Below are 22,317 nucleotides of genomic sequence, written 5' to 3' on the forward strand. Positions count from 1 at the left end.
TAATAAACACCTTGGTCAAAGTTAGCCAAACCTTTTTTGTTTGCCTACCGTCTTTGCAGTTTTTGCCTTATTTCTCGTACCGTTCTTCATTTAATTTTTTTAAAAAATTGACTCACTTAGAAAATGGAATCTTATTTATTAGGAAATCCTTACTGACACACATGGAAAACATATCACTTGGAATTAACAAAAAACCATAAAAGAAAATACATAGCTATTTAAAAAAGTTTCTTATATGTATGTTATCACTGAAGATAACCTTGAATGTAATTTTGAATATCTGCCTATTGATTCTCATACAAGTAGTTTTTCTCATCATACTTGGAAATATATCAAATAGAGACAACTATCATTTAGACTGAGTGGTTTTCAGCTCTGGTTGCACACTGCAGTTGCCTAGGGTGCTTTTAAGATACTTTTGGCCAGTCCCATCCCCAGAAAATGTGATTTAATTGGTTTGGGAGAGGAGCTGGGCATCAGTATTTTAAAAACATTCTCTTAGGTAATCTAATCGTGATGTATATTATGGGCTGAGAATTTAGAGATTTTTAAAAAAATACAGTGTAAGTAGACTAAAAAGCATACCATTCATGAGTGCTAAATGAATATATTTGGGTAGAATTAGAAATTAGAAAGAGTGGCCATGTAGGGGTCTGTCAGGAAGGAGGTGAAAGCAGGTGAATTAAAGCACCAACACTCTTTATCCTCATTATCTCCTCTGCCTCAACCCCCTTCTCTTGTTTTCTGTTTTTGATGAATGGTAAGATTTTTTAATCTAGTCACATGGTCCTCAGACTTGTGTAAATCAGAACACATGGGGAGGGTTTGTTAAATCACAAATTGTTGGGCCTTAGCCTCACAGTTTCTGATTGAGTAGGCCTGGGGTAGGACCCAAGAATTTGTACCAGCAGTTTCCCAGGTGGTGTTATGTCACTGGTCCATCTGGGCTAGAAACCTAGAACATTAGACATACATTTATTTTTTTCTCTATATATCCAGAAAAGTTAAAAAATGGTAAACATAAACCCATGTTTCTGTTACCTAGAATTAGCAAGTGTTAATGGTGTGTGGAGAAATACTCATTATAAATTAATATTCCCTTCTTGGTCATTATAGGCAGTCGGTATCTTATTTCGCACTTTTGAGTACAAGGAATAAAATAATGGCATCTTTTCTGGATTTAAGATCAGTGCTCTTTAGGTTAAACTGTATTTTTCTATTTAAATAGTTCCTTTCTGGGGCACCTGAGTGGCTCATTGGGTTAAAGCCTCTGCCTTTGGCTCAGGTCATGATCTCAGAGTCCTGGGATCAAGCCCCACATTGGGCTCTGCTCAGCAGGAAGCCTGCTTCCCCATCTCTCTCTGCCTGCCTGCAATCTCTGTCAAATGAATAAATAAAATCTTAAAAAAAAATAGTTCCTTTCTTCAAATAGTTCACAGAATTAATAAGCTGTATTTATTTGTGTGTCTAGAAACTGGGGAGGAGAAAGGGTAAGCTGTTAAATGTAGGGTGGTATAAACAGTGTGACAGTGTTGTGAAAACATAGGAAGTCAGAATCTGAAGGAATAACTGTATCATTTATTCAGTTCTAAAACAGCATGTTCTCCCTATGGGTAACTGACATTCTGCACAAACATACAAGTTAAGGGGAAAGAATATTGATGGGTATTATTTAATAAACAGTGAATTCATAATCAGTGCCAATGACTTGATTCTGCAACAGTTAAGGTAGTTTTGATTGTTTAGCTTTTTGTCATGTTTTAAATATATATATTTTAATTATGTTTATTATTTGACAGAGACAGCAAGAGCAGGAACATGAGCAGGGGTGTGTGGGAGTGGGAAAGCAGTCTTCCTCTGAGCAGGGAGCCTGATGTGGGGGCTTGATCCTAGGACCCGGGGATCATGACCTGAGCCAAAGGCAGACGCTTAATGACTGAGCCACCCTGGCGCTCTGTCATGCTTTAACTAGATGCTTCATTTTGGTACAGCTCTCTCTTGCCAAGTTAGTTTTGTGAGATAGCCATGATGCTGTTTTTATATTCTTCTGAAGGACATTATTAATCACCTCTGTGTATCTTTTTCTTAATCTTGGAGCTAATGTCAGGATTCCCTGAACTTGCCAGCCTCTGAATTTTCCTGACGATTTTTTAAATTTAAATTTAAAATTTTTTAGAGGGTGAGGGTCGGAGCAGAGAAAAAGAGAATCTCAGTCAGGTCCATGCTCAGCCCTGAGCCCTATGCGGGGATTGATCTCATGACCACTAGATCATGACCTGAGCTGGAGCATCCAAGGGTTGGATGCTTAACCAACTGAGCCACTCAAGCACCCCTTCCTCAACACTTTTTTTTTTTTTTTAAAGATTTATTTATTTGAGAGAGAGAGTGAGCATGGGAGGGGAGAGGTAGAGGCAGAGAGAGAAGGAGAGGGAGAAAGAGAATCTCAAGCAGACTCCTTGCTGATCTCAGAGCCTGACTTGGGGCCCAGTCCCAGGACCCTGAGATCATGACCTGAGCCCAAACTAAGAGTCAGATGCTTAACCTACTGACCCACCCAGGGTGCCCCTCATCGCTTTTTGAAGTGAAGACTTGTGCATGGCTTTGTAAAGTATAAACTTACTGTGTGATGAAAATCCTTGTATAGCTTCAGTTTGTCTTCCTTTTTCTGTCCTTTCCTCCTTCTTCCCCCCTCCCATTTGTACATCCATCTCTCCATTTATTCTTTGTATCACAGTATTTCCTACACTTATCTTCTTGACAAACTTGTTTTTTTCTTTCCAGACTCTTTTCCTGTTTGCTTGCTTTCTTGGATTATTTATTCCATCTTGCTAGAATTCTTTATCATAAGTCACATCTTCCGTAGAACTTAGGAAAATATCCTTTCCTTTTTTTCTTTTAAGGCGGGGGCAGTTGTTTTTGTTTGCAGCTCACATAGTAAGTATGTGCAGGTGGTAGAAGGTAGATAAAAGCAGAGACCATATAAATTACTGAGGTGCTTGCTTCAGTTTTCATACAGTCTGGGGATTTTTTTCTCCTCTCTGGAAAAATGCTTGCTTACTTGCTTGCTTGCTTTCTGTTCTTCCTTTCTTTGTCTTTTTTCCTTTGGCAAATGAGGCATGGTCTTTAAGCCATCCTTGACTTTCTAGGTAGTAGTTGATCATCTTACAAGTGTTTGCAGTAATTAGAACTAACACATCAAAGCACACTACCTATGTTATTTCTGATGTCTGGGTCTTGTAGATTCAGAGAAAAATAGGTTATTGATTTTTTTAACTGAATTTCTCCTGTTTGTGGATAAGGATCTGAAAATTCACAAAGAGGAAATCATTTTCCATATTATGTACTGTAAAAATCAGGTATTCGAAGTTCAAACGATCACAACTTTTAGTTCGTGAGTAGTAGCCAAACTTTGAAATTTAAGGCCAATCATTAGCTGACCCTTGTAGAGGGCTTCTCTAAAGCCAGGTGACTTTCCAGGACCTAGACACATGGTATGGTGAACATCACAGAAAATTGCAGGTGGTTAGGAACAGCATGTTGTAAGCCTCTTAGGATTTTCATTTTTGCCGGTCATTCATGTGTCACTCAGATTCTTGCCTCCTTTTAAAAATAATTTACTTAGTTTGTACCTTGCCTGTTTGTATATTTACCTGACCGTAGATGGTGCAGTCAAAGTTCAGCATTTAGGCAAAATGGGTGGCAGTGTTAACTGTTTTTCTCTGGTATGTCACTGTGCATTATCTGCTGTGGAATGCTTTGTGGGTCTCCTGTGGTTTCCTGATGAGAGAAAGCTGGTCCAGCTGCATTCACTGTCACAAGATGACCTTTGTTTCTGCATATTTTCTACTTCAAGATAGCATTGTCTAACCAGTCTATCAATATATATTTATTGAGTGCCAACTGTGAATGCCCCATAGTATGCTGGGTGCATTGAATGATTCTTTAAGAAAAAGGGAGAGGGTGAAAGAGAAACAGACATGCTTGTGAGGCATTTAAAACCATGTTGTCATGAAGTATATATGCTCTGAGGTTTCAGAAAGATGAATTTTACAAATGCTAGAATTCTAGAGTATTTTGGCTTAGACTAGCTTCAAGATTTGAATTATTCATAAGAGTAAGCTGTTTCCTTACTAAGGTGCAACTTGTTCATGTAAATGGAACATTATTATTATTATTTTTTTAGATTTTATTTATTTGACATAGACAGAAACAGTGAGAGAGGGAACACAAGCAGGATGAGTGGGACAGGGAGAAGCAGGCTTCCCTCTGAGCAGGGAGCCTGATTCAGGGCTTGATCCCAGGACTCTGGGATCCTGACCTGAGCTGAAGGCAGATGCTTAACGACTGAGCCACCCACGCACCACTGGAATATTATTTAATGTTAAGAATTCCCTTAAATTTGGTATTTATGGATTTTTAAAAATCATTATCTTAAAATATATAGTGTATTTCTTACAATTTCAGGATTTAAAAAAGTTATTGAAATGGAAAGATACTCATAGATGGTATATATACTATGATCAAGTTTTTGGAAGAATATAAAGTCATAACATAGTGTTAAAAACACAAAAATGAAGCCAGACTGCTGGGTGGTTTATAGGAAGGTAACCTGTGGCTGGTTACTTTTTTTCTTTGTGTCTTGGTTTCCTTATTTGTAAAAAGAAAATAATAATAGTGCATTATGGGAGAAATGTGAGATTTATTTGAGTTAAAAATACATAGAGCTGGGGTGCCTGGGTGGCTCAGTGGATTAGCCGCTGCCTTCAGCTCAGGTCATGATCCCAGGATCCTGGGATCGAGCCCCGGCATCAGGCTGTCTGCTCTGCGGGGAGCCTGCTTCCTCCTCTCTCTCTGCCTGCCTCTCTGCCTGCTTTTGATCTCCGTCTGTCAAATAAATAAATAAAATCTTTAAAAAAAAATATATGGACTGCTACTAATTAAATGTTAGCTGTTTTATTTTTATTATAATCTTGTTTCAAAAGGTGAAATTCAGCATAGGAAAAAATGTTTTGAAGGATATTCACTAGAATATTTTCAGTGATTTTCTCAGATGAGTAGGATTATGGATTTTTTCTTTTTGTTTATCTGTAATTCCTTCTTTCCTCCTATGATGGGCAGCTTTTCTTACATAATGAAGTAAAAGGTAGTAAGATTTAGTCTGAATGTTCATATGAATTGTTACATGACAAAAGCTAGAATTAATTGCTAGTAAATTAGTAAATATTTGAGTGGTATTGAATGGGTTATTAAGGTATGATTTTATCTTTTAAAGTTCACAATTTAGGGGCACCTGGGTGGGTCAGTGGGTTAAGCTTCTGCCTTTGGCTCAGGTCATGATCTCAGGGTCCTGGGATCAAGCCCTGCATTGGGCTCTCTGGTCATTGGGGAGCCTGCTCCCTCCCAATCCCCCGCCTGGCTTTCTGCCTACTTGTGATCTCTCTCAAATAAATAAAATCTTAAAAAAAAAATAAAGTTCACAATTTAGTATAGGAAACTTGGTAGGAATACGGATGGGAAGAAATTCTTAAAGGCGGTCTTGTTCAACTCTCCATCCACCTCTTTCAGTATGTTCCTGACAGATGCAATATCAGCATTAAATTTGCAGTGACTGATTGTTACGAGGTAATTTGTTCAACTTATAAAGGGCTTTTTGATAGACATCTAAATGTTAGAAAATTTTCTTAGATTGAATTAGACCTACCTCATGTAATGCTTCTTCCAGGATAATGATGTAGTAGAAAAGAAGTTTATCAAATGGATGTTGAGTAGCTTACAGAATTGCTGGTAGGCTGGTGAGGCTTAGCTTCTCCAGTGTTCTCTACTGTGGTGATGAAGAAACTGTCACTGCTGCTGTTGGGTCACTGGATTCTGGGGTAGATTCTGTAGTTGAGGCTTTGATACCTTAATAGAAGAATTGACCTTGTGATCACTGGGAAACTGCTGCTGTTTCCGTCTCCCAGAACAGGAGTCATCTGTCATCATCTACACCAGTAAAACTGGAAATAGGGCCTTTTTGTTTTTGTCACTCAGTTGTAAGACAGTCTATGCATACATCTGATTGGCAGAGTCTAGGTCACATGCCTGAGCCTAGCTACAAGGGAATGTGGGAATTTGAGGTTTGATTCCTACCTTGGCGAAGTGGGCCCCCTAACAAGGGGATTGCTTTGTATGTAGAAAGGCAACTTCAAAGATTATAAGCATAAGCACATGAAAAGATGTTCGGCATTGTTAGTCAATAGGGAAATGCCGATCAAAACCATCCACTTGGATGGCTATAATAATACTGAAAAAAAAGGGAAATAACAAGTGTTGGTGAGGAGATAGAGAAATGGGAACACTTTTACATTGCTGGTGGGAAGGTACAGTGGGTTCAGCTGCTGTGGAAATCAGTTTGGCAGGTCCTGAAAAACTTGAATATAGGACTACCATATGACTGTGCAGTTTCACTCCTGGGTATATGCTCCAAAGAAATGAGAAATGATACTCTAACCAGTACACATATATACATGTTTCTATAGCAGCATAGTTCACAATAAGCAGAGTTTGGGAATGTTCCACATATCCATCAGTGGATAAATGGGTAAACAAATTGTGGTATCTAAGTACAACAGAATATTATTCAGGCATAAAAGGGGATGAAATTCTGATACATATTAACATGCAGAGGTACCTCCAAAACGTTATACTAAGTGAAAGAAGGCATATAAAAAAAGGCCACGTATTGTTTGATTCCGTTTATATGGAATCTCTGTAATAGATCTGTAGAGCTAAAACACGACTTGGTGGTTGGTCTGTGGGAGGGAGGAGTAGATGGAAACTGCTTAATGACTACGGAGTTTTGCTTTGGAGGGATGGAAGTATTTTGAAACTAGGTAAAGGTGGTGGGTGCACAACATTGTTCATATACTAAATGCCACTGAGTTGTTCACTTTAAAAGAGTTGATTCTATGTTATGTAAATTTCACCTCTTACAATTTTTTAAAGATTTTATTTATTTGAGAGAGAGAGAGTGTGTGTGTGTGAGAGACAGAGCGAGAGAGTGAGAGAGAGAGAGAGAGAGAGATCGAGATCAGATGAGGCTGGAGGGGTAGAGGGAGAAGCAGACTTCCCACCGAGCAGGAAGCCCCATGTGGGACTCAGTCCCAAGACCCTAGGATCACGACCCTAGGCAGACACCCAGCCGACCGAGCCACCAGAGGTGCCCCTCTAAATTATTTTTTAAAAAGTTTATGAACAGCTATTAACAAAACATGCTCACTATGAAGATGATGAAGATTTATTTACTATAGGCTGAAGCCTTCACATACATTGATTCTTTTTTTTTTTTTTTTTTTTTTTATTTGTCAGAGAGAGAGGGAGAGAGAGCGAGCACAGGCAGACAGAGAGGCAGGCAGAGGCAGAGGGAGAAGCAGGCTCCCTGCCGAGCAAGGAGCCCAATGTGGGACTTGATCCCAGGACGCTGAGATCATGACCTGAGCCGAAGGCAGCTGCTTAACCAACTGAGCCACCCAGGCGTCCCCACATACATTGATTCTTTTTTTTTTTTTTTTAAAGATTTTATTTATTTATTTGACAGAGAGAGATCACAAGTAGGCAGAGAGGCAGGCAGAGAGAGAAAGGAGGAAGCAGGCTCTCTGCCGAGCAGAGAGCCCGATGTGGGACTCGATCCCAGGACCCTGAGATCATGACCTGAGCCGAAGGCAGCGGCTCAACCCACTGAGCCACCCAGGCGTCCCTGATTCTAATGGCAACATTGCAAGATAGGTATTTGGGACAAGAAAACAACTATATTAGTGGGTTAAAAAAATTCTTTACAGTTTAAAATACTGATTTTGAATCAATCAGATTAAAAGTGAACTTTGAAATCAAAGATTGGCCAGTAGGGAGCACTCTTGTTACTTAACCTTGCTCTTATTATGTGCAGAGCATCTTATGTCATAAATTTAGATTTGTTGTATGAGTTTGATGCTTTGAAAATTGACGGCTGGCAGCATCTGCTTATGAACTTAATGTACTTCGAATTGTGTTTTATCTTCCAGTTTTCAGTATTGTAGTTGAAAAGTTGTTTTTTCGGGGCGCCTGGGTGGCTCAGTGGGTTAAGCCGCTGCCTTCGGCTCAGGTCATGATCTCAGGGTCCTGGGATCGAGTCCCGCATCGGGCTCTCTGCTCAGCAGGGAGCCTGCTTCCTCCTCTCTCTCTCTCTCTCTGCCTGCCTCTCTGCCTACTTGTGATCTCTCTCTGTCAAATAAATAAAATAAAATATTAAAAAAAAAAAGAAAAGTTGTTTTTTCCCCATTAAAAGGTATATTTGCAACCGCATGTATTTGTTTTTTCCCCATTAAAAGGTATATTTGCAACCGCATGAATTTTAGTATTTCTTTATTTAAAAGAAACAGGATATTCTACAGGATATTCTTTATTTAAAAGAAACCATGAAAATTACAGTTAAATAGTAAAAATATATGTATTGTATGGTTTGTTAAAAGATATATGGGTGATTTGTTTAAAAGAAATAGTAAATTAGTCTTTTTTTTAAACTAGGAAAGGAATTTCCTTTTTGATAGTCCATTTACTTTTTTGTTTATTTGCTTTAAATTAAAAAAATAGGAGCGCCTGGGTGGCTCAGTGGGTTAAAGCCTCTGCCTTCAGCTCAGGTCGTGATCTCAGGGTTCTGCGATCAAGCCCCCACATTGGGCTTTCTGCTCAGCAGGGAGCCTGCTTCCTCCTCTCTCTGCCTGCCTCTCTGCCTGCTTCTGATCTCTGTTTGTCAAATAAATAAATAAAATCTTAAAAAAAATTAAAAAAATAGTTTTAAAAATATTTTATTTATTTATTTGAGAGAGTGAGCGAGAGAGTACACAAGTAGGGGCAGAGGGAGAGGGAGAAGCAGGCTTCCTGCTGAGCAGGGAGGCCCACACAGAGCTTGATCCCAGGACCCTGAGATCATGACCTGAGCTGAAGGCAGATGCTTGACCAACAGAGCCACCCAGGTGTCCCTGTTTTGTTTTGTTTTGTTTTTTGTACTTAGTTCTAAATCCTGGCTAACTAAACTTTTTTTTGGGTTTGCCAGATATTGATGTTTTAGGCATGGCTGGTCCATTGGGAACATTATATGAACGAAGGTTTGTATCCTTCAGTAGCACTTTGAACTTAAAAAGTGGTAGTCATTTTTTCATGATTTTTTTTTTTTTTAAAGATTTTATTTATTTATTTGTCAGAGAGAGAGGGAGAGAGAGCGAGCACAGGCAGGCAGAGAGGCAGACAGAGAGGCAGGCAGAGGCAGAGGGAGAAGCAGGCTCCCTGCCAAGCAAGGAGCCCGATGTGGGACTCCATCCCAGGACGCTGAGATCATGACCTGAGCCGAAGGCAGCTGCTTAACCAACTGAGCCACCCAGGCGTCCCGTGATTTTTTTTTTTTTTTTTTTTTAATGTAAGCCTTAGGCACTTGAACTCAAAACCCAGAGATCTACAGTTAAATGATCTACAGACCAAACCAACCAGGCGCCCCCTGGTGGTCACTTTTTACAAAAAAATTTTAGTAACATTTCTTTTTAAGCCATTTAGTGACATCTAAAATTTGGAATTAATTTAGCAATATATATTTTAATTTGGCGTACACAGAATGCTTTTTTATCACAACTTATAGAAATATGTCATATATGCCTCAATAATCAAAATACAAGTTTCTTAAAACATTTTCTCTTTATGGGAGTTGTACTTAGATATTTTAAATTTTATTTTTTTCTGAGAAGATAATGTTGGTTGTCAACCACTAAATTTATTTTACAGCTCATTTTATAACAAGTCAGCTTGAAAATTGCTAGTGTTGTGTTTCTTTATCACATGGACACAATCAGGTTATGTAAGATTTCCCTGTAGGAAGGTGAGGGTTTGGGGGAGACTCTCAAAATATATGCAACTTTGTGACTATAACAGTTAACAGAAATAATAAATGGTGCCTCAGGAGATAACTTGGATAGCTCCAGGATGGCAGGTCATTTTGGTTGGAGGCTGTTCCAACAGATGCTGAAAATTCATAATAATAATAGAGTAGAAATGTTTGCTTGCATTGCTGAGACAATGCAGATGGAAGTGGAGTTCTGAGCCCAAGAGGAAATGCAGCCTGTCTTGAACAGAGAGCCGTGAGTGCTTAGGGGTGTGCTCCTGTAGGAAGGGAGTGCCTTGACTGCAGGTGCTCATTTTTAATTTTCCTAAAATAGAGCTGAAAGGATTCCTGTTTATGCAACAGCCAAGCTGAGGGCATTTTCCTTTCCGCTGAAGGCTATAATTCTGCTTCTGCCCTTTGTTGTTTCTTTGCCTAGGAGAAATTACTTATGAATCAACACAACTTTGATGTGATGATAGTTCTCTATTTATCATGATTATGTAGGAGCTAATACATTATATAAAAACACACTTTATGGCAAAACAGCCTGTATGTGTGTCCTTTGGAGTTTGCCACTTTGACTGTATTCCATTTTAGCTGCTGCTTTTTAGAGTAATTGCCATAGCTGGTTGTGTTAGCTTGACATTTTGATTTCAAAGATCTTATTATAGTCTTGTTTGAAATGTCAAGCAGTGACTTCAGAGTTTCTGAATGATAGGCACAAACTCTTACTAGTGCTTTGTTAGAGCATAAGATGATTTTACAGTTTCTTTGTTACTGTCTGTATCTGTAAACTCTGTGTATATGGCTTAAGTGAGAGTTTTACTTGAGTCTAGAAAAGACATTTAGATTGCCGAAAGAAACTTTTATATATATGGGCTTCAGGTTATTTGCTAAGTTTATACACTTTTGTGAATTTTGAGCTTGGTTAGAAACTTGGTGACACTAGGTGGAGAATGGATTTTCACATAGGTGGAGAAGCACCAGGTGGAGAAGCAGATTTTCCATATAGGCCAAATCTCAAGGAAAAGTATTGCTTAATATAGTTTTTTCTTTTTTTTTAAGTTGAAAGTAAGTATAAATAAGTAATCTCAACACCAACATGGAGCTTGAACTCGCAACCTCAAGATCAAGAGTCACATGCTCTCCAACTGAGCCAGCCAGGCAGCCCAGTTAAGATAGCTTTTAAATGTCCTTCATCAGTGTATATTTGAGGCGTCAGCAAATTTTTTAGTCTTAGTGTACTAACTGTAGTAAACATTTAGCTTACTAAATATGTACGTGGTTGTAATTAAAGTTTCTTGACTAAGTTTATTCCCAAGAGACTGACTTTGGTATGTGTGGAAAGACATTATCAGAGTAGTACTCTTAAGAATATTGATCTTATATTCTTCAAGAAGAATATGTGTTTAATTTCTTTTATAAAGCACAATTGTGTCATCTTCAGGAAGCAGACTTTATATTTTAGCAGTGTTGCTTCTTTGAGCAGGGTAGATCATATAGTAATTTCTAGTCATTTTTATAACCTTTATTTCTCATTACAAAAGTAGTAAAATACTGGGGCACCTGGGTGGCTCAGTTGGTGAAGTGGCTGCCTTCAGCTAGGTCGTGATCTCAGGGTCCTGGGATTGAGCCCTGCATCGGGCTCCCTGCCCTGTGGCAAGCCTGCTTCTCCCTCTCCCACTTCCTCCCGCTTGTGTTCCCTCTCTCGCTGTGTCTCTCTCTGTCAAATGAATAAATAAAATCTAAATAAATAAATAAATAAATAAAGTAGTAAAATACATATGGTAAAACATCTTAGTATATAAATATACGTAGGAAAGAAAACTCTTGTAGTTCCATTTGTCATAGACGTATCCAGTTGGGAGTATATTTAGTGTGTCTATTTGTCTATGTGTGTGCATACACATACACTCTGTTAACTTTTTAAAATTCAGTATGAGTTGAGCATTCTCCCTATGATAGTAAATATTCTTCAGAAATGTTATTTTAAATGACTACATAAAATTGTTGAACTTTTAGCCATTCTTCTATTGTTAGACGTCTAAGGTTTTTCAAATTTTGTTATATGTAATACTGTTTTGGCCATATTTGTTAATGGATTTTCACATTTCTAATATTTTCCTGGGATAGATTGCTGAAAAATTGAATATGTTGATCAAGGAGGATCAAAAGATTTATAAGAGTGTTGCTTTTTTTAAAAGATTCTATTTTATTTATTTATTTATTTATTTGACAGAGAAAGAGAGAGCACAAGCAGGAGGAGTGGGAGGCAGAGCGAGTGGGAGAAGCAGGCTCCTTGCTGAGCAGGGAGCCCAATGGGGGACTCTATCTCAGGACCCTGGGATCATGACCTGAGCCAAAGAAAGACACTTGACCAACTGAGCCACTTAAGCGTCCCATAAGTCATGCACATTTCTTGTCAAGGTTGCTGCTGTGTAATTTGTAAAAAATTTTTTTCTTTTTTTAAAAATTTTTACTTTTTAAAAAATGTATTTAAATTCAATTAATTAACATATATTATTAGTTTCAGATATAGAGTTCAGTGATTCATCAGTCTTATATAATACCCAGTGCTCATTCTATCACATGCCCACCTTAATGTCCATCAACCAGTTACCCCATCCCTCCAGACCTCCCAAATTTTTTTCTATTTTGGAGTTTTTTTTCCTATCATGTTTTTGAGTAATTAAAAAGCACAACCTCAGACTTAGAGAAAAGTTGACAAGGATTCGCTCCTACAAAATGTTAGTATAATCAAATTCACAAAATTAACATTATTACATTGCTACCATCTCTTTCTCAGACCCCGCTTAGATCTCATCAGTAATCCTAATGATAATCTTTATAGGGAAAGATTCAGTTTAGAATCACAGGTTGCATGTCTCTTTCAGGTTAGGACTGTTGCTCAGTCTTTGTCTTTTATGACCTTGACACCTAAAGATTATAGATCCATAATTTTATAGATTATAGTTTAGATTTGTCTCATGTTTCCTCATGATTTATTCAGGTTGTATATTATTGGAATGAATAGCACAGAAGTTGTTTTGTTCCTGTCGTTGCATTCTTTCAGGTGGCACATGATTTTCATTTGTCCCATTACTGATGATAATCTCTTTGGTCACCACTCAGTTAAGGTCATGACTGTCAGGCTTCTCCGCTGTGCAGTTATTCTTTCCCTTTGTAATCAATATTTTGTGAGGAGATACTTTGTGACTTACGTAAGCAGCCCTTCCTCATCATGTAGGTTGTATACAACTTTTATTATTATTATTATTATTATTTTTAAATATTTTATTTAGTTATTTGACAGAGATCACAAGTAGGCTGAGAGGCAGGCAGAGAGAGAGAGAGGAGGAAGCAGGCTCCCTGCAGAGCAGAGAGCCTGATGTGGGGCTCAATCCCAGGACCCTGGGATCATGACCCGAGCTGAAGGCAGAGGTTTTACCCACTGAGCCACCCCGGTGCCCCCAACCTTTATTATTTTGATGCTCGGTTTGTCCCAGAATTGGGCAGTTGTAGTCCATTGAGTCTAGTTCCTGTATCTGTTTGACATGTTTCCATTATTCTTCGAGCACTGTCTTTCTGGCATAACACGAGATTCCAGACTCACCTTGAACTTTCTATGCTTCAGCCTACAATCAATCAGCCATTCCTTTAAGGAGCCTTGGTTCCTTTTAGTGGAAAATATTTAGAAGCCAAGATCTGAACTTGAGGTGTGCTTGTTGCTCTTGAGATTTTACTGGTCCCAGTCCATCTCAGTGGACAGAGCTAAGGCATTTCTGTATGTGTGTGTGCATAAATATATTTGTCTCTGTACACTAAAAGCATGAGTTCCAGTCCCAACACCACAGGATTCATTCTAGTTCTTTTTTTTTTTTTTTTTAATTTCTGTTTCTGTAAATCCCTTTCTTAGAGTAAGGAACTTGGCTACCATTATCCTTAATATATTTGCGTATTTTATCAGTCTGTAGTGACTGTGTCCCATGTCTGCTGAGGCCCTCTCCCTCCCTAGTGTGTCTGAATGTTATACCACAAACTATAAAGTTTGTTTTATCAACACAAAATTCTGAGCTTAAAATTGCTAACACAGTGAGTTTTAAATATTATAAAGCTGAGGTGTTATTTCTGTCCTAGTGCACAGTGTCCCTTATTAATGCATATATATATTTATATGCTTTTTCTTTGTAGTGTGGGTATAATGAAAGAACCTAAGGTTTCAATATTGGTTGAGTAAGGAAATACTGCTACATTTTATTAACTCAGTTCTTCAGCTTATCCGTGGCTTTTCTTCATTTCGGACTTCTCATCCTCCTAAATGTTTTGTTGCAGGTGCTGATTTTGTGCCTAACCCTAATAAGTTTCTTCACTTAAATGCTCAGAGATAACTGAGCTTTTATTACTCCCGCAGTTTGGTGTTCATTGTTATTTCTTATAATCTTTGGGTTTGAGAATACGGTGTTAATTGCACTGCAGTCAGTGCCATGACTGCCATCAGAGCATCATAGCCTTAGAATCAGCAGTTTTGTTGTTTGTTCCCTTAAGATTGCAACTGCATGAACACTGAAGAGTTAAACTTCATTAAAATCACATAGGGCTTTTTTTTTTTCCCGTGGAAAATAAGGTTGGTTAATATACTCAGATTACTTCTGGTTTCTTTTAGATATGCCTGTGCGAAGGAAAACACTTGGCTAGAGCACCAAAAAAAGTCTTGCAGCTTTTTATTTTTGAAATTATTAACTTTTTTTTCTAGGGGGAGAGGGGCACAGGGAGAGATTAAGTAGGCTCCATGGCCAGCACAGAGCCCTTTTTGGGGCTTGATCTCAGGACCCTGAGATCATGACCTGAGCTAAAATAAAAAGTCGGATGCTTAACTGAGTAAGCCACCCAGGCACCTCTGAAATTAGTACCTATAAAAACTTTCTTTTAATAACCTTTTCTTTTGCTGTTAATTATTTATAATTAATTATTTTTCATGTCATCATTGTGTCTGGTCCTCTCTGAGGCAATTATCCCACATATTCTTTAGTTTACTCTGTAGAGCCCTTGCTTCTCTGGTGCAACTGAAAATTCTCAGGGACATTTAGTTTGAGAAACTCTGAGTTAACAAACGTCCTTGCACTTTGTTGTAAACGGGACAAAGGTTTTCTAGAGCCTTGCAGATTTTGTGTCCCAGACACTGGCTGTCTTTTTTACTTTCCTACTAGTAGGAATTTTCAGTGACAGATCAATCAGCACATAATCAGATAGGTGTTTTTTTTTTTTTTTTTTTTGAAGGCTTTAATCTTGTCTTTCTTTTAATGTGTTTCAAAATTGTATTCTTTTGAATTGCTGTTGGGATTCTTATGACCTAGCTTGTGAATTACATTTTGAGCAATTATGTAGGATCCACATGGTGGATCAATAGTTGTCTTCATTTTAACAACTAACCTAATAATGAGGAACATCAGAATGAATTTGGAAGATTTGCTATGAAAGGAAGTGACTTCTGAAAAGTTGTTTATTTGTGCTTATACTGCAAGGTAGGAAATATTTGTTGATAGGACATTGGCTTATTGAAATTTGTGGTAATAAAACTTTTGATTTTCCATGCTTTGGCATGTCATATAAAGATTCCATTTTAAGTGTGTATTTATAGATATAGGATTTATAGATAACATGTGTTTTGTGTACTGTCTCTGGCCACTAATTTTCTCTCCTACTTTTTTTTTTTTTGGTTTTCCCAAGAAGTTTATTCGGGCAGAACTGGAGACACACAGAGGCTTTGCACCTAAAAGAAGGTGTTGGGCCTCTTGGTGGTGAAGCGTGGCTTGTGCTGGCGACGCAGGACCCGGTGGGGCAGTGGGAGCTTGATCTTGGAGTCGTGGAACTGCTTGACTGCTGGCCAGCGGCACTTGCTGGCTGCAATCTCCTCCACCTTCATGATCTGGATCGAGTGCGCTTGGGCACGGTGTCGGGCGCGCATGTCTCGGTCTGCAGGGAAGGAGGCAAGGCGAATGTGCACCCCGGGGTCTGGGCATTCCTCAAACCTCCCATCAAGTGCTGGCCTAGAGGGACCCCCTAGGGGACTGGGTGGCTGGAGCCTCTGGCCCCAGCAGGCACTAGCCTATCAGGGGTGTAGAACCTCCAAATTCACTTTGAGAGGCACGGCCACAGCCCCCCAAAGGTGACGAGATCCACTTGCTGTTAGCACCTCTGTTTAAACCACTGCTATGAGAAACAGCAGTTCTTGGGTTGAGGTGCTTGTCTCTCCTACTTTTTTTTTTATTTTTTTATTTTTTTTTAAAGATTTTATTTTATTTATTTGACAGAGAGAAATCACAAGTAGATGGAGAGGCAGGCAGAGAGAGAGAGAGAGAGAGAGAGAAGCAGGCTCCCTGCTGAGCAGAGAGCCCAATGCGGGACTCGATCCCAGGACCCTGAGATCATGACCTGAGCCGAAGGCAGCGGCTTAACCCACTGAGCCACCCAGGCGCCCCTGTCTCTCCTACTTTTGAAGAACAGTTCCTCAACCCCCACATTGGGTGTAGAGCTTACTTAAAAAAAAAAAAAAATCCATTTTTCAGTAGAGAAACAGCTAGTTGATTCTTAACCATTATTCTAATAAAGTAATTTTCATAAATTGTAAGTTTCAAATTGGGATTATGTTATCAGATGTGTTGTTTTGTTCTTTTCTCACAGATTTTACTTTTTTTTTAAAAAGATTATTTATTTATTTATTTGACAGACAGAGATTACAAGTAGGCAGGCGGAGAGACAGAGGAGGAAGCAGGCTCCCTGCTGAGCAGAGAGCCCGATGTGGGGCTTGATTCCAGGACCCTGGGATCATGACCTGAGCTGAAGGCAGAGGCTTTAACCCACTGAGCCACTCAGGCGCCCCACAGATTTTACTTTTGAAGAAGAACTAGAGATTAGAATCCAATTGAAGGCACTATTGAGATAATCCAGTCAGTGGTTTTTGAAAAATTTTAAAAGTTGCAGACACCTTTTTTCAAACCAATATTATTCCGATATAAACAAAACTTACCTTAAGCAGTAAAATAAAGAAGGCAGAGCTGTTCTGATTGAGACAAGAATGTGACTGTCCACCTCTTCCAGTATTATTCTGCCAGGCATTTCCTGAAGATGATCTCCAGAATCCCTAGGACTTCACAGAGTCTGGTTTGATAAGCCACCCACCAACTTCTTGATTTTACAAACAACTACAAATAGTAATTATTATTTATTGATAACTTGCAGTGTGACAGATGCTCTCTCTATTATTGCTAATTACAATAATCCTGCAAGTTAAATTTCATTATGTTCATAATATAGATTAATAAATTAAGGTTCAGAGTGTTTAAGTAAATTCGCTAAAGTCATCCTAATGAAACTAAGAGTTAAACACAGTGCCAGATCTTTCTTGGTCTGTGTTTTTCCCTTAACCTAGAGAAGGGGGTCTTTCCAATAGCAAAATTTAACCAAGTGAATTTTAAAGATCTAAATTGGCTTTATTAATTAATTCATGAATTTCAGGCAGTATCCCATCTAACAAGTAGAGGCAAACTCTGGGAACTGTATAAAGTAAAAGCGTTTTAGAAATGGGCATCTCATTTAGCAAAAGAAAAGAAAGGACTGTTTTAGGTATCCTCACCTTTCCTTTAGGGACAGACAGGGAATCTTACTATATGCATTTCCTCATCTTCCTTTGGCAGAGGATAGAGATTGCCCACATGACAGATTACCTCATTGGTGCTGACCAGAATGTTACTAGCTTATGGGTTAAGAATACATTTTAGGGGGAGGTGGAGACTACAGTTAGGTGTTAAGTCCTGGTTTGGTGACTTGACCTAGCCCTAAGTGACTCCATTTTGGGCCTGTGGTTTTTTCTTTTTCAGAGGTCCTATCGCTTCTGCTGCTGTTACCTTTTTTTCTTTCTTTCTTTTTTTTTTTTTTTTCCAAAAGAGAGAGCATGAGCTGGGGAGAGAGGCAGAGGGAGAGGGAGAAGCAGGCTCCCCACTGAGCAGGGAGCCTGACATGTGGCTCCATCCCAGGACCCTGAGATTATGACCTGAGTTGAAGGCAGATGCTTAACTGGCTGAGCCACATAGGCACCCTTGTCACTTCTTTTAGTTTCTGTGACGTGTGTTTTCTTGATTCCCCCCACCCCTATTTTTTTGGCTGCTCCTCTTGTCTCCTTTTCCTCTCATACTGTACCTGCCATTTAATGTAGGCTTAGTCGTTTGACTATTATTATTATATGTCTATTATTAGACTATTATTATTATGTCTTACTCTCTTTTATTAGGGATGCTGGTTCACTGTTGTGGTTTCAGTTCACATCTGTCTATCAAAACTTACACATGTGTATCTTTGGCTCATGTCATTCCTTCAAGCTCCAGACCTACATACTCAGTTTGCTCTCTTGAAACCTTTTATCAGTATCTCAAAAGTCTCCTTAAATTCAGCTCATGATTTTCCCTTAATTCTTGTCTGTCCTATTTTCCCATTTTTATCAATGGTACCACCGCTTGTCCAGGGTGTTTAAGTCAGAAACCTTATTTTTTTTAAATTTTTTTATTTTTTAAAAGATTTTATTTATTCAGTTCAGAGAGAGAGCATAAGAGAGATAGAGGTCATGAGTGGGGTGAACGGGTAGAGGGAGAAGCGGACTCCCCGCTGGGTGGGGAGCCCTATGTGGGACTCGATCCCAGGACCCCAGGATCATGACCTGAGCTGAAGGCAGATGCAACCAACTGAGCCACCCAGGTACCCAAGTCAGAAACTTTAGAATTTTCCTTGATTCCTTCACTCCCTCATTTTCCACCTGGTCAGTCAAATCCTGGTGATTTTTTTTTTCCCTCCTCTTGAGTATTTCTCTAAGCCATCTATTTTTCCACCCCCATTGCCACTACCATCATAGTCTGGTCATCATCATTGTTAGCTTAGATTATTGCAACGGTCTCCCAGTTTTTTCGTCTTTTTCCTTCCCCCTAATGTTTTAACTTTTAGTGATGTTTGAGTCCTGGCTTCACACTCACTAATTATATGACCTTTGTCACGTTGCTCAGTCTTTTCAAAGCTTAGTTTTCTCACCTGTAAAATGGTTCTAATAATCTTTACTGCCTGTGATTGTAATTTAATGGTATAATATGCGCTTGGCATGTGGTAAGCGCTTGATATATTAGTGATGATGATGGTAATAATACTGCCCTCAGAACTTTTCATGGCCCCCTGCTGCCCTTTAAAGTCTGTTAAAACTCCTGCCACACTTCCTTTAAGTTCTTGGTGCTTCCATCTCCTTCTTAATTCTCATTATGTGTCATGCCTCCTCCTTTAGATTCTTCCTGTATGTTGTCCTCTCTTCAAGAGAGTAAGTGTCATTTCTTTAAATAGCTAATGGAAGTTAACTTACTCTTCAGATCTCATTTAGTCCCCAAATCACATTTTTTTGGGTGAACTTTTTGAGGCCCTCCCAAGGTAGGTTAGGTCTTTTTGTTATGTATTCTCTTCCTTGAATTTGTAGCTTTTATTCCTGTTTGCAGGTATAATTGTGTGTATTGTATGTGTATTTTGATTAATGACTATCTTATCTATTTTTATGTGGACACAGATTGTGTTTATTATGCCTACCTACCATTGTGTCTTTAGCAACGAACATAATGCCTGGTACGTAGTAGCTACTAAAAATATTTTTTCCATCAGTGAGGGATTATACTTTAGTATTTTTTCTTTCATTCTTCAATATTTGGTTAAGTTTATTTTTCATTACTGCTGCCTTATCTTTAAAGCTGTCTGAAGTAGACTCATTCATGTTAGTTACTAGCTTTTGTTATTGATGGGGAGATCTACCAGGGTGGCCAGATTTTTTTCCTTTCAGAATCTGTGTTTTTCTTTTGGTATTGAAATAGGTTAGGAGTTAGTTTTTCCTCCTAGGGTAAAGTGCTGGTCTTGAGTTGCTAGGGGTTTCATGTTTCTGTGGTGCTGGTCTATAGATTGGAATTCAAATTTTCTTTTGCGTAAGTCTATATTAGGAACAAATATGAAATAATTTAGGTTTGCTGAAGTCCTTAAATATTCCTTATATTCCTTTGTGAACATCTCATTTAAATGTTCTTATTTTTGACCTCGGGAAGATAGCAGAGTATGAGAACCCTAAACTCACCTAGTCCCATGCATACAACTATGTAATACTTTGGTGTAAATGATCCAGAAAACAACCTGAAGACTGGCCAGACAAACTCCACAACTAAATGTAGAGAACAGGCCACACTGAAGAGGGTAGGAAGGTCAAGGATTCTGTGAAAACCTAAACTCGTGAGCCTGACCTCTGGAGGGAGGGAATTGTGGATGTGGAAAGGGGAAGGGAACACACTAGCACACCAGGGAGCCTGCATAGTGAAGGTGAATCCCCAAAGCATTTGGCTTTGATGATCAGAGGGGGACATTTCATGAGTTCTTAACAGCCAGCAGGACTTTAAAAAATTAGCAGGCTCACCTCCAGGAGAAGGAGGGCGATAGGAGGCTGAGTCCCCACTTTTTTTTTTTTTTTTTTTTTCTTTTTAAGAGAGAGAGGTGGGGAGAGAGGGAGAGATGTGTGTGAGCAGGGTGGGAGGGAGGGACAGAGGAGAGGAGAGAGATAATCTTAAGCATGTTGAGTATGAAGCCTGATGCTGGGCTTGTTCTCATGACCCTGAGATCATGACCTGAGTCGAAATCAAGAGTATGTTGCTTAGCTTAACGTGTGAGCCACCGAGGTGTCCCTGAGTCCCCACTCTTAAAGAGGCAGCACGACAAATAGCCCTTAGTGATACTGCTTGGAAGCAGCAGTTTGAAAAATGCTTGGGATATGTGGGAGGGAGAGGGAGTTAGTTACTAAATTCAGTTTGCTGAAGGACTTCTCTAAGAAGAAAGGAACTGACAGGCACAGTTTCCTTCCTCCGCCCTCAGCCCCCAGCATATTCACACGGCCACCTGCTAAACTAGTTCAGTGCTGATTCACTACCTAACTTGCTTCACTGCTCGCCCCCTCCAGGTAGGCCTATGTCAGTCCTGGTGCTGTGGGTCCACTCCCAGAGAAGACCTGCGCAAACCTTGCCAGCACTACCTCTTTTGACCTCCTGCAGAGGACGCTCATATTTTCTTAAAGCTGTACCCCATTCTGTGTACGCCCTTCTGGGAGTGGTCTCGCCTGACCCAGTCTCAGTAGCAGCTATGTATCCCCTGTGGAAGAGGATCAGCACCACCTTAATAAAGTGTGTGCCTGCCCACTCCTTTCAAGAGCAGGGGATCTAGCTAACTTTCCTAACACACAGAAACAGAGTTAGGCAAAATGAGGAGACAGGGTAATATGTCTCAGATGAAAGAATAGGATAAAGTCACAGCAAGAGACCCAAGTGAAACAGGTAAGTAATATATGTGAGGGAGAATTTTAAGTAATGATTATAAAGATCCTTCGGTGGTCTTGAGAGAAGAGTAGAGGACATCAGTGAGACCTTTATAAGAGAGAGAGAAAAATAACAATCAGAGATGAATACAATAATTGAGATTAAAAATACACTTTATGGAATAAATAGCAGGCTAAATAAATAAATAAATGGAGGAAGCAGAGGAACAAATTAATGACCTGGAAGACTGAGTAATGGAAAGTAATCAAGCTGAGGAAATGAGGGGAAAAAAAAACTCTGCAAAATGAGAACAAACTTAGAGGACTCAGTGACTCCATCAAGCATAATATTTGCAGTATAGGGATCTCAGGAGAAGAGAGAAAGGGGCAGAAATGGCATGATCTATTCAAAGTGCTGAGAGGGAAGAATCTGCAGCCAAGAATACTCTGTCCATCATGGTTATCATTCAGAGTAGAAGGAGATATAAAGAGTTTCTCAGACAAAAACTAAAGGAGTTCATGACCACTAAACCAGCCCTGAAAGAATTATTAAAGGGGATTCTGAGTAGAAAAGAAAGACCACAAGTGGGAGTATGAAAAGTATGAAACATAAAAACCGTAAAAATAAGACATCTATAAAAATCAGTCAAAGGATTCACAAAAGTATATAAAATATGACACCATATATTTAAAACATGGGGTGGGAGAGGAGTAAGGAATGGGTTCAAACTTAAGTGACCATCAAGTTAATTTAGACTGCTACGTGCATAAAATGTTGTATACAAATCTAATGGTAACCACAAATCAAAACCCAGTAATAGATATGCAAAAAATAAGGAGAAAGGAATCCAAGTAAATCACTAAAGAAAGCCAACAAACCATGAAAGAGAGCAAGAGAAGAAAGGATCAGAGGAAAACTACAAAAACAACCACAAAACAAATAACAAAATGGCAATAAATACATATCTATCAACAATTACTTTGAACAGGAATGGACTAAATCAAAAGACATAGGGTAACAGGGTGGATAAAAAAAACCAGGATTCATCTGTATGCTGTTTGCAAG

The 22,317-nt window shown here is 39.0% G+C and overlaps 1 protein-coding gene and 1 non-coding gene across 12 annotated transcripts in view; one reads left to right on the top strand and one right to left on the bottom strand.

The window, feature by feature from the left end:
* ERC1 (ELKS/RAB6-interacting/CAST family member 1) overlaps positions 1 to 22,317 on the top strand; it is a 561,256-nt gene that overhangs the window by 61,434 nt on the left and 477,505 nt on the right. The gene's annotated exons all lie outside the window — the stretch shown is intronic.
* On the bottom strand, positions 16,000 to 16,132 carry LOC122892838. The gene has a single exon (XR_006381511.1). It is a non-coding gene; the product is annotated as a small nucleolar RNA SNORA68 (small nucleolar RNA).

Source organism: Neovison vison, chromosome 12, assembly GCF_020171115.1.
Source record: "Neovison vison isolate M4711 chromosome 12, ASM_NN_V1, whole genome shotgun sequence".
Lineage (NCBI taxonomy): Eukaryota > Metazoa > Chordata > Mammalia > Carnivora > Mustelidae > Neogale > Neogale vison.